The sequence below is a fragment of the Lingula anatina genome, chromosome 1 (genome assembly GCF_051362555.1).
Source record: "Lingula anatina isolate TDL-2025a chromosome 1, LinAna3.0, whole genome shotgun sequence".
NCBI classification, from domain to species: Eukaryota; Metazoa; Brachiopoda; class Lingulata; order Lingulida; family Lingulidae; genus Lingula; species Lingula anatina.
The window spans coordinates 24,486,055-24,505,202 of record NC_141767.1 but is presented as its reverse complement, the minus strand read 5'-3'; positions in this window follow the sequence as shown (position 1 = coordinate 24,505,202).

Genomic DNA, 19,148 nt, shown 5'->3' with positions numbered 1-19,148 from the left:
ATTTTTACATAATCAACTAACAATATTGTTAAGAAGCACCAAATTTCAAAACAACACTTTTACATATCTAATTAGTTCCATAATGAGACTGTTAACATGCCTAAGTACTCTCTGCCGGTGTAAAAATAGCATGCGTGGTTTCCCTCCAAAAACTTTTATAGCCGTACATTGATTCTTCCCTCCGAGGTAAATGCGCGTTGTTTTCTGTTTAAACAAAAAAAGTTTAGGTAGGAAAACGCTGAATGCATTTCAAACGTAGGTGTATATACAATGCAATAATGAAATTTGGGTCTCATTCTCATACGACACCCCCGCGTTCAAACTGACAGGATGCTGACGACAGTAACGCCCCCAGCCGACAATCTAAGTTTGGAAGTCTAATGGCGGCAATTGTGAAGCGGGATGGACATGTTGCGTTTCACTCCAGAGGAGTACAAAGGACACGAAGGCAACCGCCTTAAATTCACATGTGATCCTATGCCAATGCATCGCACCTGAGGATAGTTTATTTACTAGCACAAAACATCGAATGTTTCGTCTTTTCCCCATGGTGTGCTTCTGTGAATTCGACCCTTCAATCCATGTGAACTCTTCGCTCTGGGAAATGTACATGTACAAACAGCACTCAGCTCTTAGCCCGGACCTCGAATAATCGCCGCAGAAAAAGTAATCGTAAATGGACTGAAATCCAAGCTACTGGAGATGGGTTAGTGCCACCGTGTCTTACTCTCTTTTCATTTCTATTCTGTCATATTCTTCCTACGTCCATGTTTCTAGGTGGTTCTTGAAAGTTGAGGCTAGAACCAAAACCTTCATATGCCCTATTTAGGTCACGCTTGTTTGGTTGTCGTGTTTCTCTTCTAAAGCTGATGTGCATTTTCTCTCAAGTGTGATTGAGTGTGTTTCCCTTTTGTGTATTGATTTTATGTACAGACACATGTGTTTGTACATATAGCCTTCACCTGCGTCTGTCGTCTCCGTCGTTGCCGTGCACTTTCACTGATAACACGATAAGTGGAAAACCTTTTTTACCTTTTGGCTTGAAACTTACAGAACTGATGAATATTACGCGAGTTTTGATGAAGTTATGCCTTGTTTTTGTAAATAAGTGTTTTTTTCTCAGATTTAATTCTTAGGCATGTTTACAGCCTCATTTTAAAACTAATTAGATATGTAAAGGTGTTCTTTTGACATTTTCTGCATTTTAACAATATTGTTAGTCGATTCTATAAAAATGATGGTAAACCTGTTATTGTGTATTGCGTAATAAAGTTTCAAAAATGGAAAAAACTCATATCTTTACAGTTTGTCAGATTCAATCATTCACTATGTTCAGAATCTCAGAATGGAGCAAATAGGACATTTGAAATTGTTCTATTGATATTTTACCTATGTCAACAATTTTCTTAGTTGATCATTTAAAAATGACATTAAATTGCTCATTTTGTTTTATGCAAAAAAGGTGTTGAAAATGGAAAGAAAATCATTTCAGTACAGTTATTTCTTGTTTACATTTTGGTATTTTGAAGGTGTGACTCTGAACCTCCATGACCTTGAAGACCTTTCCATGTCACATTTGTTGAATATCCATTATACTTTTATTTTATTATTAAAACTTAATGGTCATTATGCTGCTAAGCATTATGTAATATTGCATCAAAACTGAACACATCCCTATTTTGGGCAATGCCATCACAGTGACCATTAAAGGAAAACCATGTCACTTTCACTTCTCCAACTTTAAGAACTCAACTCAGTTGAAAAACCTGTCTTATTGGTTAATCATTCTGGAAATTTTATAGTTTTTTTGGAAGGGGGGGTGGGTGGGTTGTAAATTGAAAAAAAATCTCCTGATCAACTCTATACAGACATGGACTAGTTATTGGATCAAGAATTAAAGGTTAGTAAGTATATTTTTTTGGGGTGGTGGGATGGGTAAATTGAAAAAATCTAATCTTGTTTTTCATTTCTTTTTACAGGACAAAGAAGGTGATAAGCAACCCCACCTGGACATAGACCGCACACTTGGATCCAAGCTAAGGTTAGTAAATTTTATTTTTTTGGGATGGTGACATGGGTAAATTGAAAAAATCTAATCTTGTTTTTTATTTCTTTTTACAGTAAAAAGAAGATGATGAGCAACCCCACCCGGACATGGATGTCACTCTTGGATCCAAGCTAAGGTGAGTAAATTTTATTTTTTGGAGGTGGTGGGATGGGTAAATTGAAAAAATCTAATCTCGTTTTTCATTTCTTTTTACAGGACAAAGAAGATGATGAGCAACCCCACCTGGACATGAACTGCACACTTGGATCCAAGCTAAGGTGAGTAAATTTTATTTTTTGGGGGTGGTGGAATGGGAAAATAAAAAAAATCTTATCTTGTTTTTCATTTCTTTTTACAGGACAAAGAAGATGATGAGCGACCCCACCCGGACATGGACTTCGCTCTTGGATCCAAGCTAAGGTTAGTAAATTTTATTTTTTGGCGGTGGTGGGATGGGTATATTGAAAAAATCTAATCTTGTTTTTCATTTCTTTTTACAGGACAAAGAAGATGATGAGTGACCCCACCCAAACATCGAAGTCAGTCTTGGATCCAGGCTAAGGTTAGTAAATTTTATTTTTGGGGGTTAATGTTATGGATAAATTGAAAAAATCTAATCTTGTTTTTCATTTCTTTTTACAGGACAAAGAAGATGATGAGCGACCCCACCCAGACATGGACTTCACTCTTGGATCCAAGCTGAGGTTAGTAAATTTTATTCTTTTTGGGTGGTGGGATGGGTATATTGAAAAAATCTAATCTTGTTTTTCATTTCTTTTTAAAGGGCAAGGAAGATGATGAGCGACCCCACCTGGACAATAAAGTCACTCTTGGATCCAAGCTAAGGTGAGTAAATTTTATTTTTTGGAGGTGATGGGATAGGTAAATTGAAAAAATCTAATCTTGTTTTTCATTTCTTTTTACAGGACAAAGAAGATGATGAGTGACCCCACCCGGACATAGACTTCACTCTTGGATCCAAGCTAAGGTTAGTAAATTTATTTTTTTGGGATGGTGACATGGGTAAATTGAAAAAATCTAATCTTGTTCTTCATTTCTTTTTACAGGACAAAGAAGATGATGAGCGACCCCACCCGGACATGGACTTCACTCTTGGATCCAAGCTAAGGTTAGTAAATTTATTTTTTTGGGATGGTGACATGGGTAAATTGAAAAAATCTAATCTTGTTTTTTATTTCTTTTTACAGTACAAAGAAGATGATGAGCGACCCCACCCGGACATGGATGTCACTCTTGGATCCAAGCTAAGGTGAGTAAATTTTATTTTTTGGAGGTGGTGGGATGGGTAAATTGAAAAAATCTAATATTGTTTTTCATTTCACTTTACAGGACAAAGAAGATGATGAGCGACCCCACCCAGACATGGACTTCACTCTTGGATCCAAGATAAGGTTAGTAAATTTTATTTTTTGGTGGTATGGGATGGGTAAATTGAAAAAAAAAACTAATCATGATTTTCATTTCTTTTTACAGGACAAAGAAGATGATGAGCGATCCCACCCAGACATAGACCTCACTCTTGGATCTAAGCTAAGGTTAGTAAATTTTATTTTTTGGAGGTGGTGGGATGGGTATATTGAAAAAATCTAATATTGTTTTTCATTTCTCTTAACAGGACAAAGAAGATGATGAGCGACCCCACCCAGACATGGACTTCACTCTTGGATCCAAGATAAAGTTAGTAAATTTTATTTTTTGGTTGTATGGGATGGGTAAATTGAAAAAAAAACTAATCATGATTTTCATTTCTTTTAACAGGACAAAGAAGATGATGAGCGATCCCACCCAGACATGGACCTCACTCTTGGATCCAAGCTAAGGTTAGTAAATTTTATTTTTTGGAGGTGGTGGGATGGGTATATTGAAAAAATCTAATCTTGTTTTTCATTTCTTTTTACAGGACAAAGAAGATGATGAGCGACCCCACCCGCACACGGACTTCACTCTTGGATCCAAGTTAATGTGAGTAAATTTTATTTTTTGGCGGTGGTGGGATGGGTAAATTGAAAAAATCTAATCTTGTTTTTCATTTCTTTTTACAGTACAAAGAAGATGATGAGCGACCCCACCCGGACATGGATGTCACTCTTGGATCAAAGCTAAGGTGAGTGAATTTTATTTTTTTTGGGATGGTGACATGGGTAAATTGAAAAAAATCTAATCTTGTTTTTCATTTCTTTTTACAGGACAAAGAAGATGATGAGCGACCCCAACCGGACATGGACTTCACTCTTGGCTCCAGGCTAAGGTGAGTAAATTTTATTTTTTGGAGGTGGTGGGATGGGAAAATTGAAAAAACTAATCTTGTTTTTCATTTCTTTTTACAGGACAAAGAAGATGATGAGCGACCCCACCCGGACATGGACTTCAATCTTGGATCCAAGCTAAGGTTAGTAAATTTTATTCCTTTTGGGTGGTGGGATGGGTAAATTGAAAAAATCTAATATTGTTTTTCATTTCACTTTACAGGACAAAGAAGATGATGAGCGACCCCACCCAGACATTGATTTCACTCTTGGATCCAAGATAAGGTTAGTAAATTTTATTTTTTGGTTGTATGGGATGGGTAAATTGAAAAAAAAACTAATCATGATTTTCATTTCTTTTTACAGGACAAAGAAGATGATGAGCGATCCCACCCAGACATGGACCTCACTCTTTGATCCAAGCTAAGGTTAGTAAATTTTATTTTTTGGAGGTGGTGGGATGGGTATATTGAAAAAATCTAATCTTGTTTTTCATTTCTTTTTACAGGACAAAGAAGATGATGAGCGACCCCACCCGGACATGGATGTCACTCTTGGATCCAAGTTAATGTGAGTAAATTTTATTTTTTTGGCGGTGGTGGGATGGGTATATTGAAAAAATCTAATATTGTTTTTCATTTCTCTTTACAGGACAAAGAAGATGATGAGCGACCCCACCCAGACATAGACTTCACTCTTGGATCCAAGATAAGGTTAGTAAATTTTATTTTTTGGTTGTATGGGATGGGTAAATTGAAAAAAAAACTAATCATGATTTTCATTTCTTTTTACAGGACAAAGAAGATGATGAGCGATCCCACCCAGACATGGACCTCACTCTTGGATCCAAGCTAAGGTTAGTAAATTTTATTTTTTGGAGGTGGTGGGATGGGTATATTGAAAAAATCTAATCTTGTTTTTCATTTCTTTTTACAGGACAAAGAAGATGATGAGCGACCCCACCCGGACATGGATGTCACTCTTGGATCCAAGTTAATGTGAGTAAATTTTATTTTTTGGCGGTGGTGGGATGGGAATATTGAAAAAATCTAATCTTGTTTTTCATTTCTTTTTACAGTACAAAGAAGATGATGAGCGACCCCACCCGGACATGGATGTCACTCTTGGATCAAAGCTAAGGTGAGTGAATTTTATTTTATTGGGATGGTGACATGGGTAAATTGAAAAAATGTAATCTTGTTTTTCATTTCTTTTTACAGGACAAAGAAGATGATGAGCGACCCCACCCGGACATGGATGTCACTCTTGGCTCCAGGCTAAGGTGAGTAAATTTTATTTTTTGGAGGAGGTGGGATGGGAAAATTGAAAAAACTAATCTTGTTTTTCATTTCTTTTTACAGGACAAAGAAGATGATGAGCGACCCCAAAGGGACATGGACTTCAATCTTGGATCCAAGCTAAGGTTAGTAAATTTTATTCCTTTTGGGTGGTGGGATGGGTAAATTGAAAAAATCTAATCTTGTTTTTCATTTCTTTTTACAGGACAAAGAAGATGATGAGCGACCCCACCCGGACATGGATGTCACTCTTGGATCCAAGCTGAGGTTAGTAAATTTTATTTTTTGGTTGTATGGGATGGGTAAATTGAAAAAATCTAATCTTGTTTTTCATTTCTTTTTACAGGACAAAGAAGATGATGAGCGACCCCACCCGGACATGGATGTCACTCTTGGATCAAAGCTAAGGTGAGTGAATTTTATTTTATTGGGATGGTGACATGGGTAAATTGAAAAAATGTAATCTTGTTTTTCATTTCTTTTTACAGGACAAAGAAGATGATGAGCGACCCCACCCGGACATGGATGTCACTCTTGGATCCAAGCTGAGGTTAGTAAATTTTATTTTTTGGTTGTATGGGATGGGTAAATTGAAAAAAAAACTAATCATGATTTTCATTTCTTTTTACAGGACAAAGAAGATGATGAGCGATCCCACCCAGACATGGACCTCACTCTTGGATCCAAGCTAAGGTTAGTAAATTTTATTTTTTGGAGGTGGTGGGATGGGTATATTGAAAAAATCTAATCTTGTTTTTCATTTCTTTTTACAGGACAAAGAAGATGATGAGCGACCCCACCCGGACATGGATGTCACTCTTGGATCCAAGTTAATGTGAGTAAATTTTATTTTTTGGCGGTGGTGGGATGGGTATATTGAAAAAATCTAATCTTGTTTTTCATTTCTTTTTACAGTACAAAGATGATGAGCGACCCCACCCGGACGTGGATGTCACTCTTGGATCAAAGCTAAGGTGAGTGAATTTTATTTTATTGGGATGGTGACATGGGTAAATTTAAAAAAATCTAATCTTGTTTTTCATTTCTTTTTACAGGACAAAGAAGATGATGAGCGACCCCAACCGGACTTGGACTTCACTCTTGGCTCCAGGCTAAGGTGAGTAAATTTTATTTTTTGGAGGTGGTGGGATGGGAAAATTGAAAAAACTAATCTTGTTTTTCATTTCTTTTTACAGGACAAAGAAGATGATGAGCGACCCCAAAGGGACATGGACTTCAATCTTGGATCCAAGCTAAGGTTAGTAAATTTTATTTCTTTTGGGTGGTGGGATGGGTAAATTGAAAAAATCTAATCTTGTTTTTCATTTCTTTTTACAGGACAAAGAAGATGATGAGCGACCTCACCTGGACATGGATGTCACTCTTGGATCCAAGCTGAGGTGAGTTAATTTTATTTTTTGGAGGTGATGGGATGGGTAAATTGAAAAAATCTAATCTTGTTTTTCATTTCTTTTTACAGGACAAAGAAGATGATGAGCGACCCCACCCGGACATGGACCTCACTCTTGGATCCAAGCTAAGGTTAGTAAATTTTATTTTTTTGGGATGGTGACATGGGTAAAATGAAAAAATCTAATCTTGTTTTTTATTTCTTTTTACAGTACAAAGAAGATGCTGAGCAACCCCACCTGAACATGGATGTCACTCTTGGATCCAAGCTAAGGTGAGTAAATTTTATTTTTTGGAGGTGGTGGGATGGGTAAATTGAAAAAAAAACTAATCATCTTTCATTTCTTTTTACAGGACAAAGAAGATGATGAGCGATCCCACCCAGACATGGACCTCACTCTTGGATCCAAGCTAAGGTTAGTAAATTTTATTTTTTTGGGATGGTGACATGGGTAAAATGAAAAAATCTAATCTTGTTTTTCATTTCTTTTTTCAGGACAAAGAATATGATGAGCGACCCCAACCGCACATGGACTTCACTCTTGGATCCAAGTTAATGTGAGTAAATTTTATTTTTTGGCGGTGGTGGGATGGGTATATTGAAAAAATCTAATCTTGTTTTGCATTTCTTTTTACAGTACAAAGAAGATGATGAGCGACCCTAACCGGACATGGACTTCACTCTTGGATCCAAGCTAAGGTGGGTAAATTTTATTTTTTTGAGGTGGTGGGATGGGAAAATTGAAAAAACAAATCTTGTTTTTCATTTTTTTTACAGGACAAAGAAGATGATGAGCGACCCCACCCGGACATGGATGTCACTCTTGGATCCAAGCTAAGGTTAGTAAATTTTATTTTTTTGGGGTGGTGGAATGGGTAAATTGAAAAAACTAATCTTGTTTTTCATTTCTTTTTACAGGACAAAGAAGATGATGAGTGACCCCACCCGGACATGGACTTCACTCTTGGATCCAAGCTAAGGTTAGTAAATTTTATTTTTTTGGGATGGGACATGGGTAAATTGAAAAAAACTAATGTTGTTTTTTATTTCTTTTTACAGGACAAAGGAGATGATGAGCGACCCCACCCAGACATCGAAGTCACTCTTGAATCCAAGCTAAGGTCAGTAATTTTTTTTTTTTTTTTTTTTTTGGGGGGGGGGGGGGGGGGGGTTAAGATGGGTAAATTGCAAAAAAATCTAATATTTTTTTTTCTTTTTACAGGACAAAAAAGATGATTAGGGACCCCTCCCAGACATGGACTTCACTCTTCGAACCAAGCTAAGGTTAGTAAATTTTATTTTTATGGAATGGTGATATGGGTAAATTAAAGAAATCTAATCTTGTTTTTTATTTCTTTTTACAGGAAGATGATGAGCGACACCACCTGGACATGGACTTCACATTTGGAACCAAGCTAAGGTGAGTAAATTTTATTTTTTGGGGGTGGTTGAACGGGAAAATAAAATCTAAACTTGTTTTTCATTTTTTTTTACAGGACAAAGAAGATGATGAGCGACCCCAACCGGACTGGGACTTCACTCTTGGCTCCAGGCTAAGGTGAGTAAATTTTATTTTTTGGAGGTGGTGGGATGGGTATATTGAAAAAATTTAATCTCGTTTTTCATTTCTTTTTACAGGACAAAGAAGATGATGAGCGACCCCACCCGGACATGGACTTCGCTCTTGGATCCAAGCTAAGGTTAGTAAATTTTATTTTTTGGCGTTGGTGGGATGGGTATATTGAAAAAATCTAATTTTGTTTTTCATTTCTTTTTACAGGACAAAGAAGATGATGAGTGACCCCACCCAAACATCGAAGTCAGTCTTGGATCCAGGCTAAGGTTAGTAAATTTTATTTTTGGGGGTTAATGTTATGGATAAATTGAAAAAATCTAATCTTGTTTTTCATTTCTTTTTACAGGACAAAGAAGATGATGAGCGACCCCACCCGGACATGGGCTTCACTCTTGGATCCAAGCTAAGGTTAGTTAATTTTATTCTTTTTGGGTGGTGGGATGGGTAAATTGAAAAAATCTAATATTGTTTTTCATTTCTCTTTACAGGACAAAGAAGATGATGAGCGACCCCACCTGGACAATAAAGTCACTCTTGGATCCAAGCTAAGGTGAGTAAATTTTATTTTTTGGAGGTGATGGGATAGGTAAATTGAAAAAATCTAATCTTGTTTTTCATTTCTTTTTACAGGACAAAGAAGATGATGAGTGACCCCACCCAGACATGGACCTCACTCTTGGATCTAAGCTAAGGTTAGTAAATTTTATTTTTTGGAGGTGGTGGGATGGGTATATTGAAAAAATCTAATATTGTTTTTCATTTCTCTTTACAGGACAAAGAAGATGATGAGCGACCCCACCCAGACATGGACTTCACTCTTGGATCCAAGATAAGGTTAGTAAATTTTATTTTTTGGTTGTATGGGATGGGTAAATTGAAAAAATAACTAATCATGATTTTCATTTCTTTTAACAGGACAAAGAAGATGATGAGCGACCCCACCCGGACATGGACCTCACTCTTGGATCCAAACTAAGGTTAGTAAATTTTATTTTTTGGTTGTATGGGATGGGTAAATTGAAAAAATAACTAATCATGATTTTCATTTCTTTTTACAGGACAAAGAAGATCCCACCCAGACATGGACCTCACTCTTGGATCCAAGCTAAGGTTAGTAAATTTTATTTTTTTGGAATGGTGACATGGGTAAAATGAAAAAATCTAATCTTGTTTTTTATTTCTTTTTACAGTACAAAGAAGATGCTGAGCAACCCCACCCGGACATGGACTTCACTCTTGGATCCAAGCTAAGGTGAGTAAATTTTATTTTTTAGAGGTGGTGGGATGGGAAAATTGAAAAAATCTAATCTTGTTTTTCATTTCTTTTTACAGGACAAAGAAGATGATGAGCGACCCTAACCGGACATGGACTTCACTCTTGGATCCAAGCTAAGGTTAGTAAATTTTATTTCTTTTGGGTGGTGGGATGGGTAAATTGAAAAAATCTAATCTTGTTTTTCATTTCTTTTTACAGGACAAAGAAGATGCTGAGCAACCCCACCCGAACATGGATGTCACTCTTGGATCCAAGCTAAGGTGAGTAAATTTTATTTTTTGGAGGTGGTGGGATGGGTAAATTGAAAAAAAAACTAATCATGATTTTCATTTCTTTTTACAGGACAAAGAAGATGATGAGCGATCCCACCCATACATGGACCTCACTCTTGAATCCAAGCTAAGGTTAGTAAATTTTATTTTTTTGGGATGGTGACATGTTTAAAATGAAAAAATCTAATCTTGTTTTTTATTTCTTTTTACAGTACAAAGAAGATGCTGAGCAACCCCACCCGGACATGGATGTCACTCTTTGATCCAAGCTAAGGTGAGTAAATTTTATTTTTTGGAGGTGGTGGGATGGGTATATTGAAAAAATCTAATCTTGTTTTTCATTTCTTTTTTCAGGACAAAGAAGATGATGAGCAACCCCACCCGCACATGGACTTCACTCTTGGATCCAAGTTAATGTGAGTAAATTTTATTTTTTGGCGGTGGTGGGATGTGTATATTGAAAAAATCTAATCTTGTTTTTCATTTCTTTTTACAGTACAAAGAAGATGATGAGCGACCCCACCCGGACATGGACTTCACTCTTGGATCCAAGCTAAGGTTAGTAAATTTTATTTTTTTGGGATGGTGACATGGGTAAAATGAAAAAATCTAATCTTGTTTTTTATTTCTTTTTACAGTACAAAGAAGATGCTGAGCAACCCCACCCGGACATGGATGTCACTCTTTGATCCAAGTTAAGGTGAGTAAATTTTATTTTTTGGAGGTGGTGGGATGGGTATATTGAAAAAATCTAATCTTGTTTTTCATTTCTTTTTTCAGGACAAAGAAGATAATGAGCGACCCCACCCGCACATGGACTTCACTCTTGGATCCAAGTTAATGTGAGTAAATTTTTTTTTTTGGCGGTGGTGGGATGGGTATATTGAAAAAATCTAATCTTGTTTTTCATTTCTTTTTACAGGACAAAGAAGATGTTGAGCGACCCCACCCGGACATGGACTTCACTCTTGGATCTAACTAAGGTGAGTAAATTTTATTTTTTGGGGGTGGTGGAATGGGTAAATTGAAAAAATCTAATCTTGTTTTTCATTTCTTTTTACAGGACAAAGAAGATGATGAGTGACCCCACCCGGACATGGACTTCACTCTTGGATCCAAGCTAAGGTTAGTAAATTTTATTTTTTTGGGATGGGACATGGGTAAATTGAAAAAACTTATGTTGTTTTTCATTTCTTTTTACAGGACAAAGGAGATGATGAGCGACCCCACCGAGACATCGAAGTCACTCTTGAATCCAAGCTAAGGTCAGTAATTTTTTTTTTTTTGGGGGGGGGGGGGGGGGTTAAGATGGGTAAATTGCAAAAAAATCTAATATTTTTTTTTTCTTTTTACAGGACAAAAAAAGATGATTAGGGACCCCACCCAGACATGGACTTCACTCTTCGAACCAAGCTAAGGTTAGTAAATTTTATTTTTATGGAATGGTGATATGGGTAAATTAAAGAAATCTAATCTTGTTTTTTATTTCTTTTTACAGGAAGATGATGAGCGACACCACCTGGACATGGACTTCACATTTGGAACCAAGCTAAGGTGAGTAAATTTTATTTTTTGGGGGTGGTTGAACGGGAAAATAAAATCTAAACTTGTTTTTCATTTTTTTTTACAGGACAAAGAAGATGATGAGCGACCCCAACCGGACTTGGACTTCACTCTTGGCTCCAGGCTAAGGTGAGTAAATTTTATTTTTTGGAGGTGGTGGGATGGGTATATTGAAAAAATTTAATCTCGTTTTTCATTTCTTTTTACAGGACAAAGAAGATGATGAGCGACCCCACCCGGACATGGACTTCGCTCTTGGATCCAAGCTAAGGTTAGTAAATTTTATTTTTTGGCGTTGGTGGGATGGGTATATTGAAAAAATTTAATCTTGTTTTTTATTTCTTTTTACAGGACAAAGAAGATGATGAGCGACCCCACCCGGACATGGACTTCGCTCTTGGATCCAAGCTAAGGTTAGTAAATTTTATTTTTTGGCGTTGGTGGGATGGGTATATTGAAAAAATCTAATTTTGTTTTTCATTTCTTTTTACAGGACAAAGAAGATGATGAGTGACCCCACCCAAACATCGAAGTCAGTCTTGGATCCAGGCTAAGGTTAGTAAATTTTATTTTTGGGGGTTAATGTTATGGATAAATTGAAAAAATCTAATCTTGTTTTTCATTTCTTTTTACAGGACAAAGAAGATGATGAGCGACCCCACCCGGACATGGGCTTCACTCTTGGATCCAAGCTAAGGTTAGTTAATTTTATTCTTTTTGGGTGGTGGGATGGGTAAATTGAAAAAATCTAATCTTGTTTTTCATTTCTTTTTAAAGGGCAAGGAAGATGATGAGCGACCCCACCTGGACAATAAAGTCACTCTTGGATCCAAGCTAAGGTGAGTAAATTTTATTTTTTGGAGGTGATGGGATGGGTATATTGAAAAAATCTAATATTGTTTTTCATTTCTCTTTACAGGACAAAGAAGATGATGAGCGACCCCACCCAGACATGGACTTCACTCTTGGATCCAAGATAAGGTTAGTAAATTTTATTTTTTGGTTGTATGGGATGGGTAAATTGAAAAAATAACTAATCATGATTTTCATTTCTTTTAACAGGATGAGCAATCCCACCCAGACATGGACCTCACTCTTGGATCTAAGCTAAGGTTAGTAAATTTTATTTTTTGGAGGTGGTGGGATGGGTATATTGAAAAAATCTAATATTGTTTTTCATTTCTCTTTACAGGACAAAGAAGATGATGAGCGACCCCACCCAGACATGGACTTCACTCTTGGATCCAAGATAAGGTTAGTAAATTTTATTTTTTGGTTGTATGGGATGGGTAAATTGAAAAAATAACTAATCATGATTTTCATTTCTTTTAACAGGACAAAGAAGATGATGAGCGACCCCACCCGGACATAGACCTCACTCTTGGATCCAAGCTAAGGTTAGTAAATTTTATTTTTTTGGGATGGTGACATGGGTAAAATGAAAAAATCTAATCTTGTTTTTTATTTCTTTTTACAGTATAAAGAAGATGCTGAGCAACCCCACCCGAACATGGATGTCACTCTTGGATCCAAGCTAAGGTGAGTAAATTTAATTTTTTGGAGGTGGTGGGATGGGTAAATTGAAAAAAAAACTAATCATGATTTTCATTTCTTTTTACAGGACAAAGAAGATCCCACCCAGACATGGACCTCACTCTTGGATCCAAGATAAGGTTAGTAAATTTTATTTTTTTGGAATGGTGACATGGGTAAAATGAAAAAATCTAATCTTGTTTTTTATTTCTTTTTACAGTACAAAGAAGATGCTGAGCAACCCCACCCGGACATGGACTTCACTCTTGGATCCAAGCTAAGGTGAGTAAATTTTATTTTTTGGAGGTGGTGGGATGGGAAAATTGAAAAAATCTAATCTTGTTTTTCATTTCTTTTTACAGGACAAAGAAGATGATGAGCGACCCTAACCGGACATGGACTTCACTCTTGGATCCAAGCTAAGGTTAGTAAATTTTATTTCTTTTGGGTGGTGGGATGGGTAAATTGAAAAAATCTAATCTTGTTTTTCATTTCTTTTTACAGGACAAAGAAGATGATGAGCGACCTCACCTGGACATGGATGTCACTCTTGGATCCAAGCTGAGGTGAGTTAATTTTATTTTTTGGAGGTGATGGGATGGGTAAATTGAAAAAATCTAATCTTGTTTTTCATTTCTTTTTTCAGGACAAAGAAGATGATGAGCAACCCCACCCGCACATGGACTTCACTCTTGGATCCAAGTTAATGTGAGTAAATTTTATTTTTTGGCGGTGGTGGGATGTGTATATTGAAAAAATCTAATCTTGTTTTTCATTTCTTTTTACAGTACAAAGAAGATGATGAGCGACCCCACCCGGACATGGACTTCACTCTTGGATCCAAGCTAAGGTTAGTAAATTTTATTTTTTTGGGATGGTGACATGGGTAAAATGAAAAAATCTAATCTTGTTTTTTATTTCTTTTTACAGTACAAAGAAGATGCTGAGCAACCCCACCCGGACATGGATGTCACTCTTTGATCCAAGTTAAGGTGAGTAAATTTTATTTTTTGGAGGTGGTGGGATGGGTATATTGAAAAAATCTAATCTTGTTTTTCATTTCTTTTTTCAGGACAAAGAAGATAATGAGCGACCCCACCCGCACATGGACTTCACTCTTGGATCCAAGTTAATGTGAGTAAATTTTTTTTTTTGGCGGTGGTGGGATGGGTATATTGAAAAAATCTAATCTTGTTTTTCATTTCTTTTTACAGGACAAAGAAGATGTTGAGCGACCCCACCCGGACATGGACTTCACTCTTGGATCTAACTAAGGTGAGTAAATTTTATTTTTTGGGGGTGGTGGAATGGGTAAATTGAAAAAATCTAATCTTGTTTTTCATTTCTTTTTACAGGACAAAGAAGATGATGAGTGACCCCACCCGGACATGGACTTCACTCTTGGATCCAAGCTAAGGTTAGTAAATTTTATTTTTTTGGGATGGGACATGGGTAAATTGAAAAAACTTATGTTGTTTTTCATTTCTTTTTACAGGACAAAGGAGATGATGAGCGACCCCACCGAGACATCGAAGTCACTCTTGAATCCAAGCTAAGGTCAGTAATTTTTTTTTTTTTGGGGGGGGGGGGGGGGGGGGGGGGTTAAGATGGGTAAATTGCAAAAAAATCTAATATTTTTTTTTTCTTTTTACAGGACAAAAAAAGATGATTAGGGACCCCACCCAGACATGGACTTCACTCTTCGAACCAAGCTAAGGTTAGTAAATTTTATTTTTATGGAATGGTGATATGGGTAAATTAAAGAAATCTAATCTTGTTTTTTATTTCTTTTTACAGGAAGATGATGAGCGACACCACCTGGACATGGACTTCACATTTGGAACCAAGCTAAGGTGAGTAAATTTTATTTTTTGGGGGTGGTTGAACGGGAAAATAAAATCTAAACTTGTTTTTCATTTTTTTTTACAGGACAAAGAAGATGATGAGCGACCCCAACCGGACTTGGACTTCACTCTTGGCTCCAGGGTAAGGTGAGTAAATTTTATTTTTTGGAGGTGGTGGGATGGGTATATTGAAAAAATTTAATCTCGTTTTTCATTTCTTTTTACAGGACAAAGAAGATGATGAGCGACCCCACCCGGACATGGACTTCGCTCTTGGATCCAAGCTAAGGTTAGTAAATTTTATTTTTTGGCGTTGGTGGGATGGGTATATTGAAAAAATTTAATCTTGTTTTTTATTTCTTTTTACAGGACAAAGAAGATGATGAGCGACCCCACCCGGACATGGACTTCGCTCTTGGATCCAAGCTAAGGTTAGTAAATTTTATTTTTTGGCGTTGGTGGGATGGGTATATTGAAAAAATCTAATTTTGTTTTTCATTTCTTTTTACAGGACAAAGAAGATGATGAGTGACCCCACCCAAACATCGAAGTCAGTCTTGGATCCAGGCTAAGGTTAGTAAATTTTATTTTTGGGGGTTAATGTTATGGATAAATTGAAAAAATCTAATCTTGTTTTTCATTTCTTTTTACAGGACAAAGAAGATGATGAGCGACCCCACCCGGACATGGGCTTCACTCTTGGATCCAAGCTAAGGTTAGTTAATTTTATTCTTTTTGGGTGGTGGGATGGGTAAATTGAAAAAATCTAATCTTGTTTTTCATTTCTTTTTAAAGGGCAAGGAAGATGATGAGCGACCCCACCTGGACAATAAAGTCACTCTTGGATCCAAGCTAAGGTGAGTAAATTTTATTTTTTGGAGGTGATGGGATGGGTATATTGAAAAAATCTAATATTGTTTTTCATTTCTCTTTACAGGACAAAGAAGATGATGAGCGACCCCACCCAGACATGGACTTCACTCTTGGATCCAAGATAAGGTTAGTAAATTTTATTTTTTGGTTGTATGGGATGGGTAAATTGAAAAAATAACTAATCATGATTTTCATTTCTTTTAACAGGATGAGCAATCCCACCCAGACATGGACCTCACTCTTGGATCTAAGCTAAGGTTAGTAAATTTTATTTTTTGGAGGTGGTGGGATGGGTATATTGAAAAAATCTAATATTGTTTTTCATTTCTCTTTACAGGACAAAGAAGATGATGAGCGACCCCACCCAGACATGGACTTCACTCTTGGATCCAAGATAAGGTTAGTAAATTTTATTTTTTGGTTGTATGGGATGGGTAAATTGAAAAAATAACTAATCATGATTTTCATTTCTTTTAACAGGACAAAGAAGATGATGAGCGACCCCACCCGGACATAGACCTCACTCTTGGATCCAAGCTAAGGTTAGTAAATTTTATTTTTTTGGGATGGTGACATGGGTAAAATGAAAAAATCTAATCTTGTTTTTTATTTCTTTTTACAGTATAAAGAAGATGCTGAGCAACCCCACCCGAACATGGATGTCACTCTTGGATCCAAGCTAAGGTGAGTAAATTTAATTTTTTGGAGGTGGTGGGATGGGTAAATTGAAAAAAAAACTAATCATGATTTTCATTTCTTTTTACAGGACAAAGAAGATCCCACCCAGACATGGACCTCACTCTTGGATCCAAGATAAGGTTAGTAAATTTTATTTTTTTGGAATGGTGACATGGGTAAAATGAAAAAATCTAATCTTGTTTTTTATTTCTTTTTACAGTACAAAGAAGATGCTGAGCAACCCCACCCGGACATGGACTTCACTCTTGGATCCAAGCTAAGGTGAGTAAATTTTATTTTTTGGAGGTGGTGGGATGGGAAAATTGAAAAAATCTAATCTTGTTTTTCATTTCTTTTTACAGGACAAAGAAGATGATGAGCGACCCTAACCGGACATGGACTTCACTCTTGGATCCAAGCTAAGGTTAGTAAATTTTATTTCTTTTGGGTGGTGGGATGGGTAAATTGAAAAAATCTAATCTTGTTTTTCATTTCTTTTTACAGGACAAAGAAGATGATGAGCGACCTCACCTGGACATGGATGTCACTCTTGGATCCAAGCTGAGGTGAGTTAATTTTATTTTTTGGAGGTGATGGGATGGGTAAATTGAAAAAATCTAATCTTGTTTTTCATTTCTTTTTACAGGACAAAGAAGATGATGAGTGACCCCACCCTGACATGGACCTCACTCTTGGATCCAAGCTAAGGTTAGTTAATTTTATTCTTTTTGGGTGGTGGGATGGGTAAATTGAAAAAATCTAATCTTGTTTTTCATTTCTTTTTAAAGGGCAAGGAAGATGATGAGCGACCCCACCTGGACAATAAAGTCACTCTTGGATCCAAGCTAAGGTGAGTAAATTTTATTTTTTGGAGGTGATGGGATGGGTATATTGAAAAAATCTAATATTGTTTTTCATTTCTCTTTACAGGACAAAGAAGATGATGAGCGACCCCACCCAGACATGGACTTCACTCTTGGATCCAAGATAAGGTTAGTAAATTTTATTTTTTGGTTGTATGGGATGGGTAAATTGAAAAAATAACTAATCATGATTTTCATTTCTTTTAACAGGATGAGCAATCCCACCCAGACATGGACCTCACTCTTGGATCTAAGCTAAGGTTAGTAAATTTTATTTTTTGGAGGTGGTGGGATGGGTATATTGAAAAAATCTAATATTGTTTTTCATTTCTCTTTACAGGACAAAGAAGATGATGAGCGACCCCACCCAGACATGGACTTCACTCTTGGATCCAAGATAAGGTTAGTAAATTTTATTTTTTGGTTGTATGGGATGGGTAAATTGAAAAAATAACTAATCATGATTTTCATTTCTTTTAACAGGACAAAGAAGATGATGAGCGACCCCACCCGGACATAGACCTCACTCTTGGATCCAAGCTAAGGTTAGTAAATTTTATTTTTTTGGGATGGTGACATGGGTAAAATGAAAAAATCTAATCTTGTTTTTTATTTCTTTTTACAGTATAAAGAAGATGCTGAGCAACCCCACCCGAACATGGATGTCACTCTTGGATCCAAGCTAAGGTGAGTAAATTTAATTTTTTGGAGGTGGTGGGATGGGTAAATTGAAAAAAAAACTAATCATGATTTTCATTTCTTTTTACAGGACAAAGAAGATCCCACCCAGACATGGACCTCACTCTTGGATCCAAGATAAGGTTAGTAAATTTTATTTTTTTGGAATGGTGACATGGGTAAAATGAAAAAATCTAATCTTGTTTTTTATTTCTTTTTACAGTACAAAGAAGATGCTGAGCAACCCCACCCGGACATGGACTTCACTCTTGGATCCAAGCTAAGGTGAGTAAATTTTATTTTTTGGAGGTGGTGGGATGGGAAAATTGAAAAAATCTAATCTTGTTTTTCATTTCTTTTTACAGGACAAAGAAGATGATGAGCGACCCTAACCGGACATGGACTTCACTCTTGGATCCAAGCTAAGGTTAGTAAATTTTATTTCTTTTGGGTGGTGGGATGGGTAAATTGAAAAAATCTAATCTTGTTTTTCATTTCTTTTTACAGGACAAAGAAGATGATGAGCGACCTCACCTGGACATGGATGTCACTCTTGGATCCAAGCTGAGGTGAGTTAATTTTATTTTTTGGAGGTGATGGGATGGGTAAATTGAAAAAATCTAATCTTGTTTTTCATTTCTTTTTACAGGACAAAGAAGATGATGAGTGACCCCACCCTGACATGGACCTCACTCTTGGATCCAAGCTAAGGGTAGTAAATTTTATTTTTTTGGGATGGTGACATGGGTAAAATGAAAAAATCTAATCTTGTTTTTTATTTCTTTTTACAGTACAAAGAAGATGCTGAGCAACCCCACCCGAACATGGATGTCACTCTTGGATCCAAGCTAAGGTGAGTAAATTTTATTTTTTGGAGGTGGTGGGATGGGTAAATTGAAAAAAAAACTAATCATGATTTTCATTTCTTTTTACAGGACAAAGAAGATGATGAGCGATCCCACCCATACA